Raw genomic sequence first — 19,571 nt, 5'->3', positions numbered from 1 at the left:
AATGTGGTCATTTTTATAAATTTCCTGTTTTTTAAACTTAAATTTTTCGAAAATCTTATCCCAGGCATAGATTACCTTAGCCGAACTTGGCACAACTTTTTTGGAAGTTTGAATCCTCAATGCTCTTCAACTTTGTACTTGTTTGGTTTTACAAATATGTTGATATGAGCGTCACTGATGAGTCTAATGTAGACGAAACGCGCGTCTGGCGTACTTAATTATAATCCTGGTACCTTTGATAAATATTTACACCACTGGGTCGATGTCACTGCTGGTGGATGTTTCGTCCTCGAGTGTATCACCAGCCCAGGAGTCAACATTTCGGTGTTTACATGAATATCAATAATTTTGTCATTTTTCTAAATTTGCTGTTTACAAAATTTTTAATTTTTCGAAAAACTAAGGATTTTCTTTTCCCAGGCTTAGATTACCTTAGCCGTATTTGGCACAATTTTTTGGAATTTTGGATCCTCAATGCTCTTCAACTTGTACTTGTTTGGCTTTACAAACATTTTAATATGAGCGTCACTGATGAGTCAGATGTAGACGAAACGCGCGTCTAGCGTACTAAATTATAATCCTGGTACCTTTGGTAAATATTTACACCACTGTGTCGATGCCACTGCTGGAGGACGTTTCATCCCCGAGGGTATCACCAGCCCAGTAGTCAACATTTCGGTGTTGACATGGATATAAATAATGTTGTCATTTTGGTAAATTTGCTGTTTACAAAACTTTAAATTTTTCGAAAAACTAAGGATTTTCTTATCCCAGGCATAGATTACCTTAGCCTTATTTGGCACAACTTTTTTTTAACTTTGAATCTTCAATGCTGTTCAACTTTGTACTTGTTCGGCTTAATAAATAGTTTGATATGAGCGTCACTGATGAGTCTCATGTAGATGAAACGCGCGTCTGGCGAACTAAATTATAATACTGGTACTTTTGATAACTAATTATATAGTAAACTATATTATAATGGTTGTGTGGCGTTTTAGAAATCAGAATTAAGAAACTGAATGGGTCCATCAATGCCCATGCTACGTCAATCTTCAAAGATCAAAATGTTGCTAAACACCTATCTGACCTCCATGATGAATATGTTGTTGTCCCCGCAGACAAAGCCCCAAATAACATCGTTTTTATCTGTAAAAGTCACTACACTAATTGCTTGATAAACGAATTAGGTATAGACAATTCACTTGGAAACCCAACATATATCCTCACGACACTTACCAAAGAGGAAATCCTGGATAATCATAGGTCTGTTCTTTGTTCCTATGGTATTTCAACCAAAGATGAAGAACTGGATCTTCCATCACTGTATTGGATACCTAAACTACATAAGTGTCCTTACAAACAACGGTATATTGCTGGGTCTTCCAAGTGCTCCACGAAACCCTTTCTAAATTATTAACATCCATTTTATCAGCAATCAAAGACGGGCTTCAAAGTTATTGTGAAACTGCCTATTCTAGAGGTGGCGTGAATTAGATGTGGATACTTAAAAATTCCAAAGATCCACCACTTTTATTCCCCTTTAAAAGTGTCCTGTACCAAGTCAGGAAGATGGCCATTGTTATATTATTGTTCGTTTATGTGTGTGTTGCATTTTAACGTTGAGTCGTTTGTGTTTTCTCTTATTTTTGAGATATTGAGATAAGACGTGGCACGGTACTTGTCTATCCCAAATTCATGTATTTGGTTTTCATGTTATATTTGTTATTCTAGTGGTGTTTTGTCTGATGCTATGTCGTTGTTCTCCTCTTATATTTAATGCGTTTCCCTCGGTTTTAGTTTGATACCCCTATTTTGTTTTTTGTCCATGGATTTATGAGTTTTGAACAGCGGTATACTACTGTTCAAAACTTTTCTACTCTTTACACAAGTATTCCACATTCCAAACTAAAAGACAAATTAAAAGAGTTGGTATTACTTTGCTTCATAAAAAAGAATGGCCAACGTAGATACAGGTATCTTGCCTTAGGGAGGGATAAATTATACTTTGTAAAGAATCATTCTAATTTTCTGATTCAAACAAAAAATTCTCTGAAACCGTTATTATCAAGATGCTTAATTTCTTGATTAACAACATATTTGTTACGTTCGGAGGATTTTTGTAACAGCGAGAAAGACTTTTTCGAAGACAGTCATTAACACGAAATCCGTTCAAACCACAACTAAGTCTTCGTGCACAGATTTCCGTTAAGGTTAAACGGAATATTGTACATAATTGTCTTCTCTTGTTGAGAATAAAGATATACAAATTCAATAAAATTTGATATTCAGTCAACATTGTGTTTGTTTAAAAACTTGATTTAGAGAGAGAGAGAGAGAAAGAATCACACTGAAAAACAAAAATCGAACTTGTTACAGAAAAAAAAGTAACTATAAAATCATTTTCTTTATTCGTGAACTGCAAAACAAAACAAATTAATTTACCCGTCATCATGAAAAATAAACTGAAAAAGTACATCGATTGAGATATTTTATTTTTTCTGTATATGCTATAAAGGTAAACTGAACTAACAATACAATTCCTAAAAAATTCATGGCTCAGTAGTTGTGTAATCAGTGACACGTGCCCTCATTATTTTATAAGAATTAACATATCTATCTAAGTTCGATTCAGGCGGGGATCCAGAGGGGGGGGGGGGGGTTCCGGGGGTTGAAACCCCCCTTTTTTTTGGCCGATCAATGCATGGGGACATGTAGTTGCCCCCCCCCCCCATTTTGTCCTGGGTTAGGACCCCCCTTTTTAAATTGGCTGGATCCGCCCCTTCAAATTCTACCAAAATTTAACTCTAAAATAAGAAGCGTATAACGAATATAAACATCCATCATTTGTGCAGATACAATGACGGTAATGGGTCCTGAGTGCACTTTGTATGTCCTGAGTGCACTCAGGAGGTCCTGAGCGGTTGTTAAGACGTACCCGAAGAATAAATCATTTCCTGAACCTAAAATACATTTAACTGTAATTAAAGAAAATTCGCCTAAAACATTCTCTCATATATTTAAACAATTGTAAAATAATTAATTCAACGACTTTCTGTCTGTTTACTTATACTTTTCTTGTTCAGTTTTTGTTTATACCCATAATAGATGAAGTATTCTTTTAGGAAAATTTACAACTAGATGAACGGAATTAAGTACTTTTTTAGGAAAATTTACAACTAAAATTTTCAAAAACAAAATTCTACACTTTTTACCTGGATTTTTTTCTCTGTCTCGAAGCCGCAACCGGTGACCCCGTATCAAACATAGCGACCAACACTTCACATGACGTATTCTCGATGTTGAGGTATTGACAATATACAATCAAATTTATCAATATACAGCAAGTAAGTAATTTGGTGTTGAATGCCAGTAGATCAGAATTTATTAATTGAACTTTACCTGTTTAAGGGGCGCTAGCTGCCAAATTCATGTTCTTCATCGATTTTAATAAAATTCACATAACGTGTACATATAGTGTTGAATTGTTTATTAAAATGTGACGCACAATCTTGGCTGATATGCATAAAACCATTATATTTCATGACACTGCATGAAAAAGAAATTGACTTATCGCATAATACCAGAACCAGAGACATATATATATTGAATCTAATATCTCTGCCAGAACTAAAAAATAAACTACCGTAAGTCCACATAAGAGGGTATGGATGTGAATTAACAGAATAGAGAACAAAGGACAAAGAAAAAAAGGAATAAAGAATAGTGAAAGAAAGAGAATAATGGAAAAAAGTGTAAGTTATTAAAAATATAACTAAAAAAAAAAAGACAGAAAAAAGACACCCCGCCGAGACGAGCCTTACATGCACTGTTATTTGACGCTGCCGACTTATTTTGAGATTAAGACATGTATTTGTAGTCAGCCCGTAAAGCCTCCTGCACCAATTTGAGGATTACCCAAGGTTAATTTTACGGCGGCTCATTTTATTTTGGCTTAGAAATAATCATAATTGACAAGTTTCCTTCCCCTGCACTTTCGATCCCACATGTAAATAGCACGGTGATTTCAAATAAGACATTGATACATTACAACACAGTCACTTGCCGTCTGTATTTAAATTTATTGATTAAGAAGGTATAGAAGATTAATGCACGCACACTTTTATCCACCATTTTTATTTTGTCCACCACTGGCCTAAATAGTTAGTCCGCACACAACGAGGGTCATAAAAACCCAGTACTTTGAACACAGCCACCGGCCACGTGCCACCGGCATGGTGTGAATTAGTCCAAATAATTTGGACTAGGTGTGAATCTGAAAGCTTCCCACTATCCATTTCTACCAAAACTTTTGCCTTTCATTTATCAAAAATGAAATATGTTGATATTATTGGTATACATGTTTAAGAATTATTGGGGAATTCAAACCATACCTATTGTAAGTGATAAAACTAAATTTATATCAGGGTGATTGAAAGGAGGGGAAAAAAGGGGCGATCAGGAGTTCAGGGCCCCCTGTTTGGGAAAAAAATTGGTTGATTATATATGGAATCACTGTGGCATGACAGGAGCAGGCTCCTCTTAGGCAGTCGGTGGGCCCCCACTTATGAAAAATTCTGGATCCACTACTTTGGTCTTCAGTTGTATTATCTTTAAAAAAAAAAATTACACCTGTATAGTGTATATATATCTAAAGTGTTAATCAAGGGAAAATAATGTAAACTATCTGTGCATTGGGACCTATTAAAAGGGTAATATTTTTTTTTTTGGGGGGGGGGGAGAAAGAAGGGAGGGTGAGTCCATGGGAGGTTCATCACAAAAAATCAAAGAAAGGGCATACATGTCATTAGTCAGACCTAAGCTTGAGTACAGCTTTTGCATCTGGGACCCTCACACCAAAAGTCAAATCAACCAAATTGAGATGGTCCAACGAAGAGCTGCTTGCTATACATGGTAATAAATATCACAATACCAGCTCTGTCTCAAACATGCTTGATCACCGACAATGGCCTACGTTAGAACTGAGACATATACAAACAAGACTAGTGGTATTCTATAAGATCATACACCAGCACATAGCAATTTACCCTAAAGATCTTCTTGTTAAATCAGACAGTAGAACAAGACATAAACATACCAATCACTTTAAACAAATTCAAACAAATAAAGATTCATACAAGTTTTCGTTTTATCCACATACAATAGTACAATAGAACCAGAGACATATATACACAGAGATTGGCAACTCCGTGAAATCCCGTTAAAGATCGCGGCCCAGAATGAGATTCTCGTCGATAAAATTTAGAACATGCAATCAAGTCGGGGATGAATAACCTCGATAGATAATCAAGAAAAGCAATGGGAAAATTATATCAGATCATATTATAATTTCTTTTCTAATAAAAAATACTTGAACGTTATATTTATCTTTCAGCATTTATTGAGAAAAATATTGTTATATGATATGCATTTCATAATTAAAATTTCAAATCTGGTAATGCTCAATTGTTATTACAAGAAAATTTTCGGTACGGCATATATCTTTGCAATAGTTTGTTTAATTACACAGTGAAATTGTGTGTGTCCGATTTTCCGGTAATTAGGTCCTTAATAGAGTTGTGATTGTTGATTCACAGGTGTGCGATTACGCAATTTATTGCCCTCCGATCACCTGAATATTACCGGAGGTGAATTCTAAATGGATTATTACTTGGCAATTGTTTTTTAAAGATTAACAAATTCTGACATACTATTTTAACCATGACCAGAACTTTATTTTAACAGAAGCACTCGGCAATACTATAGTGTATATTCAATCAGGAAAACAAAAAGAGTCTTTTAACATGTCAAAAAAAGAAATGAGGCAACTTTGTCATATCAGAGACATTATATGTCTCTGGTCATATATATCTTTATTGCAAAATTACACCCATGAGGGTCAAGCAATACAATGCAACAATAATTTTATACTATACAATGCAATACAATGAAATACAATGTAATACAATGAAATACAAAATAATACAATACAATATATGGAAAAATAGAACATTAGAGTTCAATTATAAATGTATGTAGAAAACACCATCATAACCTTGCCTGACATGGGTCTGACTCCCTCAGTTCTAAAGACTGTTTAATGAAGACTCCAATATGACAAACAAGTTCAGGGATAGGGTTTAGAATGTGTTTAAGTTTATTGAATGCATCAAGATGCTGAAATAATGGTACATAGTCTTTTAGATAAACAAAAAGATTAGAACGCAAAGATGTGTTAATGTCACAATACAAAAAGAAATGATATTCGTCATCTAAGACTTCACATTTTTTACATAATCTTTGTGCTCTCGGAATGTTTCTGTACCTTCCTTATTCAATGCCTAGGGAATGATCACTTAGTCTAAATTTTGAGAGTAACTGCCTATGTATAAAATTATTGCAATTTAAATATTCCTCAGACTGACAATTATTTTTTAATTTCCCATAAAGACAAAGTTTGCATGAGGAATCCATTTTTGAAAGTTTAATTAAAGTATTTTTTTCATATTCCTCTGAAACACACTTTTTTATATTACATTTTAACATGTTTTTTGATTGTTTAAAAGGTACATTATTATTAGAGTAATTTTCTGGGTTTATTTTCATTTCTTTAAAAATTTTATCTGCAAATGAGTACCAAGAATAAATTCCATATATAAAAATATGTAGCCAGTAGAATTTTGTGGCCGAATTTTGTCTCGTGAGAAACTGAATTTATATCTGTTTTAATTTAATTATAATGTTTAATTGTAGATTGACCTAAAATAAAATTATTTATGGAACATTTGCGTAAATTTCCTCAATGAACGTACATTATAGTGTTGTCGAAATCACTATTTTTTGCTGCCATGAAATATTGAATATGAATCCGTCATTATTTGTATTTTTTTAAAGACTTCAAGTTAATATCACAGACTTTGATTAAAAACAATATGTTTCATAAGTACAGTAAAATGCTCTGCTCAACTCTGGGAACAGTATATATATCTTACGTTAATATATATGTTCCTGCTCAACTGTAGAATTTCAATGTTTTGTTTCATAAACCACTGGAGTATTTCAACATTCTTATCTTTACTCTTTCCAGAGACATATATACACAGTGAATCTTGAGTTTGAAATTAGAAAGATTTAAAATTGTGCACAAGTTTTATCTGATCTTTTGTGGGTTTATGTTGTTCAAGGTAATTTTCTGTGCAGTTATTTTCATTTCATTTGATATTTTTTTCCTCTGTGTTACAGGACCTTGTACTTTTTGATTTGCCCCTTGACATCTGCTGCTTCTGTTTAAACCTTAACCCCAAATATCTCATCTGTTTTAAATAAAAGTCTCATTCCCGGAATTTGTTATACAGGAATTCATTTTAATATCAGATTTTTATAAGCATATCAACTGCTTGGTCTCTTCCCACAACTTGTGTCAGTTAGGACGGAATGCATCAATAGGTACATACATGTACCAGGTCATGGATATAATATGTGTATATATGTCTCTGATAGAACCTACTTCCTACATCAGCAATCCTTTGTACAACAGTCGATGGCTTCAAAGAGCAGATTTCTATGCTCTTTCACAAATATTCTAAAAAACTGCATAACATGTACATAGTTTTAACAAGAAATATACATAGGATAACAATCCACAATTTTTTTTAAATCACTGTTATATTTTTACTTTATTTATTTTTTGTAAGCACCAATGCAATGTAACGTAATGTTACTGCAAATTTATTTCTTTTAAATTGTAAATAAGCCATGCATGCAACGGCACGTAATAGTCAAAGTTGTGACTGAGTGCGGAAATATGAAGATAGATAGATAGAGGTAATCACCACCCCCTTCAATTTGAGAATATGCTATTATCTTGTAAACGGTACAGATCCCCACCCCTAAATCATATAAATTCTTGAATGGGACGATAAAACAAATGAAATTAAATTAAAAGGAGGTCTTTGGGGGTTACCCCACCCTGTTCAATTTGAGAATGTGCTATTATCTTGTAAACGGTACAGATCCCCACCCCTAAATCATATAAATTCTTGAATGGGACGATAAAACAAATGAAATTAAATTAAAAGGAGGTCTTTGGGGGTTACCCCACCCTGTTCAATTTGAGAATGTGCTATTATCTTGTAAACGGTACAGATCCCCACCCCTAAATCATATAAGTTCTTGAATGGGACGATAAAACAAATGAAATTAAATTAAAAGGAGGTCTTTGGGGGTTACCCCACCCTGTTCAATTTGAGAATGTGCTATTATCTTGTGAACGATCCAGATCCCCACCCCTAAACCATATATATTCTTGTCGGGGACAATAAAATAAATGAAATAAAATAAAAGGGAAGTCCCACCCCCTCTAGTTTGAAAACTTGTAAACGGTCAAGATCCCCACCCCTAAACCATATATATATATATTCTTGTATAGAACAATAAAACAAATCAAATGAAATATAGGGAGAGTCCATGGGGGTCACCCCTACCCCTACAGGTTTGAGAAACTTTTAAATGGTTGAGATCCCCAGTGGTTAGGTGAAAAAATTTCCAGATCCCTGATCTCCACCCTCAAACCATATATATTCTTGTATGAGACAATAAAACAAATCAAATGAATATAGGACCATCCCCTTTGTCTTGTGTTGGGAACCCCCGCTTTTTAAAATGGTTGTATCCGCCCCGGCATACCATCTAGCTAGCTATAAAGGCTTTCAAAATATGAAATCAAACAAGGAAATTAACAGTGTAGGCAACTGTTTTGAATTTTAAAAAAAGCCTTTTACATATATAACAATGTTAAATTTTTTGTGCATTTATTTTTGCTTACCGTTGCATGATTGAATATTGTAATTTAAAAAAAATCAGCATACATGTTATAAAATGGGATGTGGAAACTGGGAATTTGACAAAGAGACAACAACCCAATCAAAGAGCAGACAACGACCGAAGGTCACCTATTGGTCTTCAATGCAGTGAGAAGATTTCGGCACTGGTCTTCAGCTCATAAATATGTATCAGATATGAAAATGAGATACAGCTTTCAGTTGTATTAATAAAAACCTCACAAAAAGTTCTGAATATCAGAATATACAGTATTGCAAGATTCTCTCAAAATGTACACATAGAGCTGAAAAACTGTAAAATTAATCATGCTAATTTAACATTAAAGTCCATGGAGTCTATCTAAATATGCATACTCTCGTACAAAGGAATATAAGTATGCAATAGACATCAAGTTTTCAAAAATAAGAGTGTCTATGCCATTAATTTACGACAAGATTTTCAATCAAGTAATAATTTCGGTTTGTTTAAATATTTTGGAGGTTACTATGACCTCCTTTTTGATGATGATATTTTCGTTTTAAAGTTGAGAAATTGTTTGTACCAACAAAAATAAAAACGCAAAGTCAATCTAGAATTATGTTTTTATCATTTTTTTAATTTTTAGGTTGTCAGCAAGATGAAAAGGACAAGTATGCAGTTCAAAATTCAAAATGTGGATAAGCTGAGGTTCAAGGTCTTACCTTTGCAGATTTTCATATTTTGCATGAAGGAATTTAAAGGTTATATGATGGACGGCGGAGAAAGAAAAAAACAACTTTTCAATTATCCTGCTCCTGGATAAATGTAAAACATCTTGTTTTTCGGTAAGTTTTATGCTCTGTTTTGACAGTGTTAGTGCATTCATCTGTCCAGTCTTTCCTCTAAATTGTATCCTCTTTAAGTTTTTGGTTAGTGTTCGCCATGAATTTCAGTAAGTAACTTGTGGATTTACATATATATACTCAAAATTTAGTACTAATATTAATGGGATTATAGCATGACATCCTGCCAAATGCTTGTTAATCATGTTTATGTTCCAGATCCAAATACTGATATGGTCTGGAACATTTATCATTGTTTATACATGTCTTAAAATTAATATCAAACACATCGGTGTTTTTGAACTTGGTAATAAGTTATTTGATAGAACTATAATGTTTTGGGATATCAAAATCAAAAATATCCCTTACTTTTAATAAAGAAGAAGATTATTGATGTATGTATAAACGTATATTAAAATGAGACAGCAAGCCAACAACACAAAAAATAAGGATGAAACATACATAATTGTTTTGTATCAATGTTATAATTTCCAATATGTTCAAAGAGTTCAAGGTATTTTTTCATTGAAATAAAACACAAATTGAAATCTGTCAGAACTTCAAAAGCTTAAAGAAATATTGTTTCTGTTGTCTACATTTTGTATAATATATTGCAAATTCTTGTGAATAATGGAATGTTATTATAGTTGTCAGTTTTAACATTGATCTTTATACTGTAAATTCATAAATTATTGCGTGCATTTATTATTGCGATTGTGTCATTTTAGACTTAAATGCAATTTAAAATTTTACGATTTTGAGAAAAATCCTGTTTAATCCATATAAAATATTTCATAATGCGAGTTTAAATTATTGCGTTTACAACTCGGTTGCATTTTTCGCAATAAAAAAAAAACTCGCATTAATTCTGAATTTACAGTATATATATTATGTATATAACTTGGGAAAATACCCAAATGTTATTAAGGAGAACAAATTAATTGATTGTTATATGGTATTAGAATAGGAAGATGTGGTATATTGCTAATTTGACTACCCTCCATCAGAGACCAAAGGATGTAGGCCGTTAGCAACTGATGACACTGGACAACCTTTAACAATTAGTAAAATCCATACCGCATAGCTATTTTTATTGAAAATCATATTATTGCTACATGTATGCAAACAATTTTGTATAATACATTACTTTAGATTTCATTGGTTCTTTTTCAGAAGGATTGAAATTCACCACCTAGAATAAATGGAGAAAACATAAAAACAAGACCAGAATAAATTCAAAGACAAAAGTTGGATCAGTTATTATTTTCATCACTCAGTCAATGATTTGAAGTTCTTTTAAATACAAAAAAATATTGAATCCACAATAATGTCAAAGTTCTGTGCTGAATGACCACAAATTGGACTATACCATCGAACAATGCTGGATGATAAGAAACTATTAATGTTTTGTGTTCAGGGATATTGTGAAAAAAAATAGATTAACTTAAATAGCTAATAGTACATGTAGTATTTTAAGCCTAACAATAGAGTTTTTATTGATTTCAAATGGGAAATAATTGTGTTTCAAGAAAGTATTCTATAATTCATGAATAAACATATATTGATACTTACATTACCTACTTTGTTGTTTAAAATAGATATAGGAAGATGTGGTGTGAGTGCCAATGAGACAACTCTCCATCCAAATAACAATTTAAAAATTAAACCATTATAGGTTAAAGTACGGCCTTCAACACGGAGCCTTGGCTCACACCGAACAACAAGCTATAAAGGGCCCCAAAATTACTAGTGTAAAACCATTCAAAAGTTTAGTTTTGAACAGTTATAGAACAATATGCTAAATTATAGTTAACCAAGAAAAAAAGATATTCAATTAAAAAGATTCATATTATAATAATTTACTACCAAATATATACATTGTAACATACACATTACTGCAAATATATATCTATATATTTACAATTAGAATTCCATAGGATTTTAATTTGTCCCATAGGATTTTAATTTGTCCCATGGGATATTAAAAATCCCATGGGATAATAAAAATCCCATGGGATTTTTTTTTGTCCCAGGGGACAACAAATATCCCATGGGACTACAATTATCCCATGGGATTTAACCAAAATCCCATGGGATAATGGTCAATCCCATGGGATTTTGCCCTGTCCCATGGGATATTGAAAATCCCATGTTTTTATAATTCAAATTGCAAAATAAATATGAAAGAAACAGTAGAAAACAAATGAAATTATTGAATCCCATGTAATTCCGCACATTTTGGTCATATACATGATATTGTAGCTTTTGTTTGAGGCGGCGGCGGATTTGCAAATGAGTGTTTTGCAAATTAAAAGTGTCCAGTGTTCTTGATTACCCCATGATTCTTCAGAAATTTGTTTCCTCGTCTGAAGTAAACAAGATGACCTTCATTAAGATTAGTAGAACTAAAATGTTATAATTAAAAATGCTGATAATTGAAAATTACAAGTTTCACTAACGATGATGTTTTGAGCAATTTTGATTTTGAAAAAATGTTGATTTTTTTGCTGACTGCACCCCCTTTTTTTCGTTCAAGCACTTCCTCTCCCTCCCCTAAATTAACATCAGGGTGATGTATCCACCGCTATGTTTTCCCGATGAAGGATATCACAGTAATGTCAACCTTTCGATTTACTGGGGTTCATAGAAAGTGACAAATGACAAGCGGTGGCAAGGCTATATCCTCTTGTTTTGTTTTGACGATTGTTAATAACAAATTAAATATTAAATTCCTATTCGGCTGAACAGCTAGTTATAACTTGTTTGATTTACCTCTGTCTTTTTCGTATGAGAATTTGGGTTTTAGAATGTGATATCTCGTTTTTAATAATATTTCTGTTCATGGTCCTCTACACTTTAGTGGTGAACAAAAATGGTAGATTAAACCTGGTATTATAGCTAGCTAAACATCGTAATTATCTTTAAAAGGATTTATGAAAAATTTAAACAAACGCTACCCACCCTCCTCCCCCTCCCTCAATATGCCACATAGTATATATTCAAGTTTGTTGGACCTTCTCAAGGAGCAAAGACACGACTGTGAGTAAAACAAAGCAAAGCATGCAGTTATATTCTCATTAGAAATTTGAACATCATTTACATTAGTATATGTAGTTATGCCCCCGCCGTAGTAGAGGGGCATTAAGTTTTACCCGTGTCCGTCTGTACGTACAAAATTGGTTTCCGTTCTCTAACTTGGGTTTGCCTCATCCAAATGTTATGAAACTTATACACAATTCTTACTACCACAAAACACAGATCAAGTTCGAATTTTGGTGGTGTCATTTTTACTGTTCTAGAGTTAAGCCCCATTTTAAATGAAAAAAATAATCTAATTAGTAGTTACCGTTCTCTAACTTAGGTTTGCCTCAATCAAATGTTATGAAACTTATACACTGCTTATTACCAATTAATCCAGATCTAGTTTGAATTTTGATGTTGTCACTTTAACAAGTATCCTGTTATGCCCCTTTATGAATAAAACAAAAAATGCTTAATTTTTAGTTTCTGTTCTGGAACTTAAGTTATCCCCAACCAAACATTCTGAAACTTATACACAATACTTATTATCACAAAACTCAGATCAAGAACAACTTGGGTAGCATCACTTTGATCGTTCTCGAGTTATGTCCCTTACTATAATATTGTATGCAAGCTGGGGCATCATCTGTGTCCATGGGGACACATTCTTCATTTAATTTTTACACAAAATTAAATTGTATATCTTTGGATTGGATGTTTTATGGGTGATATTTGTTACCATGGCGATTGTTGTTTTAAACAATACTTAACGATGGTAGTTTAGAGTTAGAGTATATATACACTTATATGTATTTTCTTAAAGATTTAGAAACAATTGAGATCATTACAGTCCCTACAAATAATTACTCTGTTTCAAAGGGAAAATATGTTGCTATGGTAATCAATTAAAGAGAGTTCCACGCAATATTCTATTTATTTTGGTCAAGTAGAATTGAAACCAAGTTACTACAATGCTAGCTATGCTTTACATATTAGGACATTTGACAATTTCACAAAAATCGATGATGGTTTAACCACGCTTAACTACCAAAAAATAGAGTGTTCGTTACCATAGCAACCATACCATACAACCACTAATAAACAGGTTATCAGATTAAGAACTAGAACATGAACAAAATCCGACTAAACGTTGCAACAATTATATTCAAAGGATCTGCATACATATATTCTTTTTAAAAATAAAAACAAACCTACCCACCGTTTTTCCACCTCCACCCTCCAACCCCAATGTTATATTATATATTACATTTGTTAAACCTTCTGAAAAAAACCCAGACAAGACTGTGAGTGAAGCATGCAGTCATATTTCACTTCGAAAATAAGCACCCTCTATATATGTATTTTTTTATATAAATTTCCATTTATACATCTTTTGAATGGATGCTGCTATGGATTATATTTGTGTCCATGGTAACTGAAGTCAGCAACACTTAACGATGGTAATTTTGAGTTAGCGTGTGATTTTATGTATTATCGGTTATGAAACAATGAAGAACAGTTAAGTTCTTAAACTGCAATATTCTGCAAATAATACTTGGAAAACATGGGTTGCTATGGTGATGAAATTAAAGAGATTTCCACGTACTTTTCTATTTAATTTATAACAGTAATATCCAAACTACATAACTACAGTGCTAACTATGCTGTACACATTTGCACTTCTTTGAATATCACACGAGAAAATTTGATAATTTCACAAAAATCCACAATTCAGAAAAGTTGAAAAGATGCAGTTTTTGAAATTTACAAATTGTGTTGTCATGCAATCTTAACTAAAATGAAGCTTAAACCAAGTTATTTCGATTTTTCCTTTTGATTTTTGATTTTCCTTTTAATTTTCCTCGGAGTTTAGTAATTTTGTGTTTTTACTTTTTAAATCAATGTTAAATATGAAAATTTATGAAAAAAGTATGATTCTATTCATTATCAGGCTCTGAATTGTATTGATTTAGCTGATTTTGGAAAGATTTTACCACGCGTAGGTACCCCCAATAAAGATTGTTCGTTACCATAGCAACCACTCATATTTTCCCTCTCAAATTTAATTCTTTAGCAGTTTTCAAGTACTGCTTATATCATGTATATCAGGCTATGTATAGAAAAAAATTGAAACCCTCATATATTGCACTCTCTCTGGTTCTTACATCACTGTTTTGAAGGTATAAAAATACCACGAACAACATTCATTATACATAAATCGATAAAGGTAAACAAGGTATCACTAAAATCAGTTATCATAAGCTACAGAAATATTTAAAAACAAAAAGCTTTCTGACTTTTGAATTTATATCAGAAGTAAACAAACGTCATTACGATGTACTTTGAACTAAATACTGATATACATGCAGTTTTTATCTGTCTGTCAACAACATGTCAGCTGATATAAAAGTGTAAAGTTCTTTTTTATCAACTAGGTAATGTGAACTTATATGGTTTAACTTTTATCAAATCTGTAAACATTCATAATTCATGTAAGATGTAAAAATAAAAATGTTTTGTTTTACTCATAATACCTAGTGTTACATGGAGGATGTTATAAGTAATACATGACGAACAGGACACATTGCCTGTCAGACATTTACAACTGACAGTCATAGTTGACCTTGTACATATAGGATTTCATACATATGCATATTTACTTAATGACAAACTCCAAAATTAGGTCAGACTGACATCCACCTGTTTATACTATCTAATCATTATATCCACTTAAATATTTAACATGTTAATCAGTCAACTATGATATTTTGTTGATACAAATCTATATTAAGAAACTAAATGGGTCTATCAATACCCACGCTACGTCAATTTTTAAAGACGCAAATGTTGCAAAACACTTGTCCTACTTCCATGACAAATATGTTGTTGTCCCCGCAGATAAAGCTCCAAACGAAGTCGTTTTTGTGTGAACATAAACTGCTTGAGAAATGAGGTATGAACAATTCACTTGGAAACTCAATATATTCCCTCACGACACTTACTAAAGAGGAAATCCTTGATAATCATAGGCATGTTCTATTTTTTTATGGAATTTCAACCAAAGATGAAGAAATGGATCCTCCATCACGGTATTGGATACTTAAACTACATAAGTGTCCTTAAGAACAACGATATATTGCTGCATGGGTCTTCCAAGTGCTCCATGAAACCATTTTCTAAATTTTTTAACTTCTATTATATCAGCAATCAAAGCCGGGCTCCAAGGTTATTGTGAAAATGCCTAGTCTAGAGGTGGCGTGAATCAGATGAGGATACTAAAAAAATCCAACGATCTCTTAAAATACATAAAATCTAAAATTCTCTCATCTTGCAATAGTATAAAAACATTTAAATTTTCTAAACTTTACACACGTAATCCTTATTTCAAAACAAAAGAGTTGGTATTACTTTGTTTCATTGAAAAGAATGGTGAAAGTAGATACTTGTCTTTGGGAGGGATGCTTCCTGCTTTGTAAAGAATCACTCTGATATCAAACAAAAAATTCTCTGAAACTAACAGTTCCAAGCTGTTTGATTTCTTGATTGACAACATATTTGTTACGTTTGGAGTAAGTGTTTTTTAACAGACTCGCAGGGGTGTTAAGGTCGTTTCAAGAAAATTTCCATTTTTATACACAAAAAAAATCATATTGTACTCAAAGTGAGTTTTCTCTGCCTAAAAGCCAAAATACACGTCATATGAGTAATCGGGGGGAAAAGGGTCTATTCTTATTTATATAACAAACTTTTATTTTTAGAAAAATATAAATACACTAGTGTCACGTGACTTTAAACTGAAAGTAAAGACATTTCCCAAAAAAGTCAAAAGTGCAGGTGCAAGATGAAATCGGATCGCCCTGATTTTGGGCTCGTTGTAATCAGGATAACTTGTTTTACTGGAAAAGTGCTGCCACTTAATTTTCATTAGAGGTTTTGTAATTAAAAAACAATAAAACATGGAGAATTTAATCGATTTATTGATTTTTTGGCACTTCGGGTTGTGAAATTTCTTTTACACGAACGCTATATAACTAGTAGCAGCACTTTTCGAAAAGTTTGAAATGTTGCCTTTCTACCAATACCAGCATGCAGTGGGTTGGTATAGCTCTTGCACCTGCACTTTTCAATTATTCTAACATGATGTAGCATAATCGCCCTAAAATGCACGAAAAAAGCGTTTGAAAGACCCTCTAGTAGTCGGATCGGCTGACGGGAAAACTACGTGTATATTTTGTTTTCACCGGCGTTTCATTTGATAATATGTTTGTGCGAAGTTTGAAACAACTATTGTCTTATTGCTATTTAAATTATTGAAGGCAAAAAACATAATTATTCAGGTCATTATTATACACCCCAAACGTGGGTTACATGCATGTAGTGTTGGGGCATGCAGCCTTCCCCCTTTTTTGTTCAAATCCGGAATCGCATCTCGGGTGCTTGTATAGTTCTTGTTCTACAAATCAAAGTTCAATATATAAATTAATTTAATAGATAAGCCTACAAGGTCATTATTATACACCCCATACGTGGGTTACATGCATGTAGTGTTGGGGAATGCAGCCTTCCCCCTTTTTTTGGTTCAAATCCGGAATCGCATCTCGTGTGCTTGTAAAGTTCTCGTTCTGCAAGTAAAAGTTCATTATATAAATTTTAATAGATTAGCCTACTAGGTCTCTTCTAGTGTTTGTGTATTGTGAATCATTAACATTTTAATGAAAAAAGCTGCATTAATAAAGAAATTGGGTGTGTCATTGGTTATGTTTAAATTATAAATATACTTAACTCCTACCTGCATCACATCAATAGATGGAGATTTTATTTGTTGAATATCTCCTGCTTATCAAGTGTGACTGTATCAATTGTAAATCATGATTTGTCACTTTTAGATTCATTCTGGTGATTCTTTTGCATCTATTTGCCAGTTTTTTTGTATGGCTTGCTTTTTTTTTATTATGTCGGACTCCATAGTTATTTCCTGCGTCTTATTACACAGAATATTCCCTTTCAACCAATCTGGAGCAGTATTTGACTTATTCTAATATCCTTACAGTTACTTGGTAAAATTATTCTGCCCTACTTTTACTGATTTTATTATGTTTGTAATTCAAAGGCATACATTTTAAAATTTGTACACCAGCATTAACATTGGGGATATAATTCCTTTTTTCATAGAATGTGTGAGTTTCAATATTTGCACAAACTACCTTTTGGAGTAAAGATTAAAAGATAAGACATTGAGTACCCCAAATTTAAAAAAAAACAAACTTTGTGCTCTATAATTTATGCTTCCACTCCATGTATATACCAGTTTGTACCAGTTTCAAAAATTATTTCAGATGCATACATTGTATACGACTTATTTTAATCTCATCTGATGTTTCAGATTTAGGTATATATGTACAGTGTACATTGTACCTATATAGCTATGATTCAATCTGCAGCCTTGTAAATATATCATCTTAATTTCTCAACCTCAAAAGACATCAAAGAATACAATTCTATCATGAAGTTGGAAAAAGTGACCTATTTTTTACTGCCGCTCATTTCATATTAAATTCCTGCCTTCTGTGCAAAGTGTCCACCAATACAAATGGACAGCAAAGAAATAGTCGTATGTGCTTATGTGACATTCAGCACAATCAATCAATTGTGTTTTCATTATTAAGTGCCATAATATTTTAATTCAGGTTCATCATGTTCATCTCAAAGATGTTAAAATCAGAAAACTTATTTCCTATCAACTGCTGAGATTGGAGTCAACTGAAATGGTATTTCTTTTCTGTCCTAATAGAAGAAATTTTATGTACCAGAATATACATCTAAATACAGAATTAACTAACTTAATATAATTTATACATAACCACAATCCCGAAGTGTCAGATCAATCAGAATGAATCGATTTCCATGATATAGGGGAAAGGACAATTAGTCAGACGGAAACTCATAAAATGATACAATGTATGTACGTGTTAACCATGTTAACGGTTATAGAACTACAATGTACTGCCTACCAAAAATCATGGGTTAATCTTTACCTGACCCAATCACAAAAAATAACACAACTTAATTGTTAATCAAAACTTCATTGGCAATTATACCACATCATCTTTTTTTTTAATGAAATTCTAGCTGTACTACATACATGTAATTACATGTATGATGCATTCAAATTTAAAATATATAGAAAGTAATTTCTGTCTGTGTGTTGGAAATGCTGTCTCATTGCCATACAAATGTACATGTAAAATGTATTATGTATGCACATGATGCATATGGTAATATAATGCTGTACATGTATATCTAACATCAGTTGCTAATCTTGCTAGATATAAGAATTTTTTATACTGTGGAAATATTCCATCACAAGTTTCCAAGTATACCATGTATACCAGTAGAAAATTAAATGCATATGAACATGTAATGTTAATGTACATATGTACAAAAGAGCAACTACATGATAAATGCAAGCAAAGAAAAATATCCAACATTTTTTGGTTCAAACATTCTGTGGATGTTACATTTGTACATTTGTACAGAGGTCTTGCTCAGTATTGAAGGCCAACATCAATATGACCAACAACTGAAATCAAAACACTTTATATTAAATGCTTTTGAACATTTTGTAAACCTGTATAGTCTGTGTTATGAAATGAGATTGAAATATAAACCATGACAAAATATGATTTTCTTGTTCTCTGGTGACTAATACATGTATATGACTAGTTGTTCTCTGATTGAGAGTTGTTTCATTGGCAATCATATGTCATGTATGTCATATTCTTACTTTTATAATTACATGTACATGTAACTACATAGGTGGTGCATCAGTGAATTGCATGCTTACATTTGTACATGTACAATGTACATGATGTAATTTGTATATGTCTGAAATGTACATATGATATCTGTAAG

The 19,571-nt window shown here is 32.4% G+C and overlaps 1 long non-coding RNA gene across 3 annotated transcripts; it reads left to right on the top strand.

Moving 5' to 3' along the window:
- The first annotated feature begins 3,399 nt into the window (after nt 1–3,399).
- Nucleotides 3,400–11,465, top strand: LOC134693762 (uncharacterized). Of its 3 annotated transcripts, none has more exons than XR_010102467.1 (3): nt 3,400–3,752; nt 9,443–9,641; nt 10,812–11,465. It is a non-coding gene; the product is annotated as an uncharacterized LOC134693762 (long non-coding RNA). The 3 variants fall into 3 exon arrangements; XR_010102469.1 differs by lacking the exon at nt 3,400–3,752 and adding an exon at nt 4,000–4,093; XR_010102468.1 differs by lacking the exon at nt 3,400–3,752 and adding an exon at nt 4,003–4,064.
- The last annotated feature ends 8,106 nt before the right edge of the window (nt 11,466–19,571 follow it).

This window comes from Mytilus trossulus, chromosome 12, assembly GCF_036588685.1.
Source record: "Mytilus trossulus isolate FHL-02 chromosome 12, PNRI_Mtr1.1.1.hap1, whole genome shotgun sequence".
Classification (NCBI taxonomy): Eukaryota; Metazoa; Mollusca; class Bivalvia; order Mytilida; family Mytilidae; genus Mytilus; species Mytilus trossulus.
This window is presented reverse-complemented; position numbering and strand designations above follow the sequence as displayed.